Here is a 5,562-nt window from a genome sequence, read left to right on the forward strand (position 1 = left end):
ACACTACACACTACACTACACACTACACTATACACTACACACTACACACTACACTACACACTACACACTACACACTACACACTACACTACACACTACACTACACACTACACTACACACTACACACTACACTACATACTACACTACACACTACACACTACACTACACACTACACTACACACTACACACTACACTACGCACTACACTACACACTACACACTACACTACACACTACACTACACACTACACACTACACTACACACTACACTACACACTACACTACACTGCACACTACACTACACACTACACACTACACTACACTACACACTACACACTACACTACACACTACACTACACACTACACACTACACTACGCACTACACTACACACTACACACTACACTACACACTACACACTACACACTACACTACACACTACACTACACACTACACTACACTGCACACTACACTACACACTACACACTACACTACACTACACACTACACACTACACTACACACTACACACTACACACTACACACTACACTACACACTACACAGTACACACTACACACTACACTACACACTACACTACACACTACACACTACACTATACACTATACACTACACACTACACACTACAGTACACACTACACTACACACTACACACTACACACTACACACTACACTACACACTACACACTACACACTACACACTACACTACACACTACACTACACACTACACACTACACTACACACTACACTACACACTACACTACACACTACACACTACACTACACACTACACTACACTATACTACACACTACACACTACACTACACACTACACTACACACTACACACTACACACTACACTACACACTACACACTACACACTACACTACACACTACACACTACACTACACACTACACACTACACTACACACTACACTACACACTACACACTACACTACACACTACACTACACACTACACACTACACTACACACTACACTACACACTACACACTACACTACACACTACACTACACACTACACACTACACTACACACTACACACTACACACTACACTACACACTACACTACACACTACACACTACACTACACACTACACTACACACTACACTACACTGCACACTACACTACACACTACACTACACACTACACTACACACTACACACTACACTACACACTACACTACACACTACACTACACACTACACACTACACTACACTACACACTACACACTACACTACACACTACAGTACACACTACACACTACACTACACTATACACTATACACTACACACTACACACTACAGTACACACTACACACTACACTACACTGCACACTACACTACACACTACACACTACACTACACTGCACACTACACTACACACTACACATTACACACTACACACTACACTACAGTACACTACACACTACACACTACACTACACACTACACACTACACACTACACTACACACTACACACTACACACTACACTACACACTACACTACACACTACACACTACACTACGCACTACACTACACACTACACACTACACTACACAGTACACTACACACTACACTACACACTACACACTACACTACACACTACACTACACACTACACACTACACTACACACTACACTACACACTACACACTACACTACACACTACACTACACACTACACACTACACACTACACACTACACTACACACTACACTACACACTACACACTACACTACACACTACACTACACACTACACTACACTGCACACTACACTACACACTACACACTATACTACACTACACACTACACACTACACTACACACTACACTACACACTACACTACACACTACACACTACACTACACTACACACTACACACTACACTACACACTACAGTACACACTACACACTACACTACACTATACACTATACACTACACACTACACACTACACTACACACTACACTACACTGCACACTACACTACACACTACACACTACACTACACTGCACACTACACTACACAATACACATTACACACTACACACTACACTACAGTACACTACACACTACACACTACACTACACACTACACACTACACTACACACTACACACTACACACTACACACTACACTACACACTACACTACACACTACACACTACACTACGCACTACACTACACACTACACACTACACTACACACTACACTACACACTACACTACACACTACACACTACACTACGCACTACACTACACACTACACACTACACTACACACTACACTACACACTACACACTACACTACACACTACACTACACACTACACACTACACACTACACACTACACTACACACTACACTACACACTACACACTACACTACACACTACACTACACACTACACACTACACTACACACTACACTACACACTACACTACACACTACACACTACACTACACACTACACTACACACTACACTACACTGCACACTACACTACACACTACACTACACACTACACTACACACTACACACTACACTACACACTACACTACACACTACACTACACACTACACACTACACTACACACTACACACTACACTACACACTACAGTACACACTACACACTACACTACACTATACACTATACACTACACACTACACACTACACTACACACTACACACTACACTACACTACACACTACACTACACACTACACACTACACTACACTGCAAACTACACTACACACTACACACTACACTACACTGCACACTACACTACACACTACACATTACACACTACACACTATACTACAGTACACTACACACTACACACTACACTACACACTACACTACACACTACACATTACACTACACTACACTACACACTACACTACACACTACACACTACACTACACACTACACTACACACTACACTACAGTACACTACACACTACACACTACACACTACACACTACACTACACACTACACTACACACTACACACTACACTACACACTACACACTACACTACACTATACACTATACACTACACACTACACACTACACTACACACTACACTACACACTACACACTACACTACACTATACACTATACACTACACACTACACTACACACTACACACTACACTACACTATACACTCTACACTACACACTACACACTACACTACACACTACACTACACTATACACTATACACTACACACTACACACTACACTACACACTACACTACAGTACACTACACACTACACTACACACTACACACTACACTACAGTACACACTACACTACACACTACACATTACACTACACTGCACACTACACTACACACTACACACTACACTACAGTACACACTACACTACACACTACACATTACACTACACTGCACACTACACTACACACTACACACTACACTACACACTACACACTACACACTACACTACACACTACACACTACACTACACTATACACTATACACTACACACTACACACTATACTACACTATACACTATGCACTACACACTACACTACAAACTACACTCTACACACTACACTACACTATACACTATACACTACACACTACACTACACACTACACACTACAGTACACACTACACACTACACTACACACTACACAGTACACTACACACTACACACTACACTACACACTACACTACACACTACACTACACACTACATACTACACTACACACTACACTACACACTATACACTACACTACATACTACACTACACACTACACTACACACTATACTATACTACACTGCACTGTACTACACTACACTATATACTACACTACACACTACACTACAGTATGTACTACACTATACACTACACTATTCTATCACTACACTACACTAAACACTATACTATACAGTACACTCACTGTATACACTATACTACACTATACTATACAACACTATACTGTATACTACACTACTCTACACTGCACTATATTATATTATACTACACTATACTATACTGCACTATACCATATACTATACTATACTACACTATACTATATTATACTACACTATACTATACAACAGTACATAACATTACACTACACTACAGCAGAGTATACTATACTACACTCTACCATGCACTACTCTACACTGCACTATAGTACACCACACTATACTATACTACAGTGCATAACACTACACTCCACTCCACTCCACTCCACTACACTACAGTACACTACACGACACTATACTATGAAGAGGGAGAAGCAGAACAGTGAGAGTAGAATTGTTAAGCAGGAATGTGGTAGGGGATGAAGAACAGAGTGGGAAAGAGGAGAGAGGTGAACCAAAATGAAGGCTGAATAAAAACCCAAATGGAAACCTAATAATTTATAAATTATTTATTTAATTTTAAAGGGAGAAATCCTGCATGGCTAATGAGTGCTACTCTTGAAACCCAAGGGTTATTAAATAAGTTGCAGTGCCAGGTGTGGGACACTTCCTTGGCCAGTGAGACCCAGACAGTATAGGCTCTTGCCATCCTTCTCAGTTTTGTATGAGACCTAGACAATGAAGCCTTATTGCTAAAGATGGTATACACCTTGGCTGGGTGATATAGGAAGCTGAAACTGAGCTAGAAATGTCTTCCCTGCTCTCTGATTCCCAGAAGGTGTGTAGGCTGTTGAGATAGAAAAGGAATCAGTGGTCTTAAACTGCTGTGAACTTTATGAACTTCAACAATAAGTGACCACTGGAATAATAATAGCAAGAATATTATGGGGGCAATCTACCACTCTGACTGAATTTGAACTCTCCATGCTGTTTGTGATTCTGTTCCAAGCTCCAGAGAGGGGCCATCTGCCCACACAGGAACTCTCTTGCCTAGTCTGTCCACAGGTGGAACCCTGCTGTCTGGGAACTCACTTTTGTACTTGGGCAAAGCCGGGTTATGGACACAGGAAGAGTCAGCTTCAGACCTTTCCAGCAGATTGGTAGAGAAGAGCACCTGGAAATGGCTTACTGATGAACTTCCTCTACCCCTGACTGAACCTGAGATCCCCTCCACAGGAGGAAAGTCAATCTCGGTACTGGAATTCCAGTAAAAAACTCACGGTGGAGGAGGTCTTTGGCCCAAATCGGAACTTACATATTGTTGCATAGCTAAATGGGCATCACTCCAAAATGGCCTTCTAAGTGTCTATACCCATAGACAAATAAAACCTTTATCTGAGAAGGTTCCCTATGCAGTGAATGACAATCAATGCAGATACTGCTAGAATGCTAAGAATAAATGACAGTTGATTGATCAACTCTAAAAGGGACATTTATTTGTACTACTCTCCCGAAGCTCAGGGAGATCGCCGAAAAGGATCCAGAAGACAAGACAAAGGTCTGTGAGATGCCATCTTCAAGACACTGTGTAGTCACTGTAATCATGACCCTGTAGCAGCTGAAGTTGCCTCTACTGAGCCTGCAAAAGACTGGACCTGTGCTCAGTCACGGAATGAAGAGAAGCTGATGGGGTCAGACTCTCC

At 41.4% G+C, this 5,562-nt stretch overlaps 1 pseudogene; it reads right to left on the reverse strand.

Annotated features, from left to right (window-relative positions):
- Positions 1-4,816: 4,816 nt before the first annotated feature.
- LOC147995623 (Nuclear RNase P) lies at positions 4,817-5,066 on the reverse strand (annotated as a pseudogene).
- Between the last annotated feature and the right edge of the window lie 496 nt (positions 5,067-5,562).

Source organism: Rattus norvegicus, chromosome 3, assembly GCF_021556685.1.
Source record: "Rattus norvegicus strain SHRSP/BbbUtx chromosome 3, alternate assembly SHRSP_T2T, whole genome shotgun sequence".
In the NCBI taxonomy this organism is placed as follows: Eukaryota; Metazoa; Chordata; class Mammalia; order Rodentia; family Muridae; genus Rattus; species Rattus norvegicus.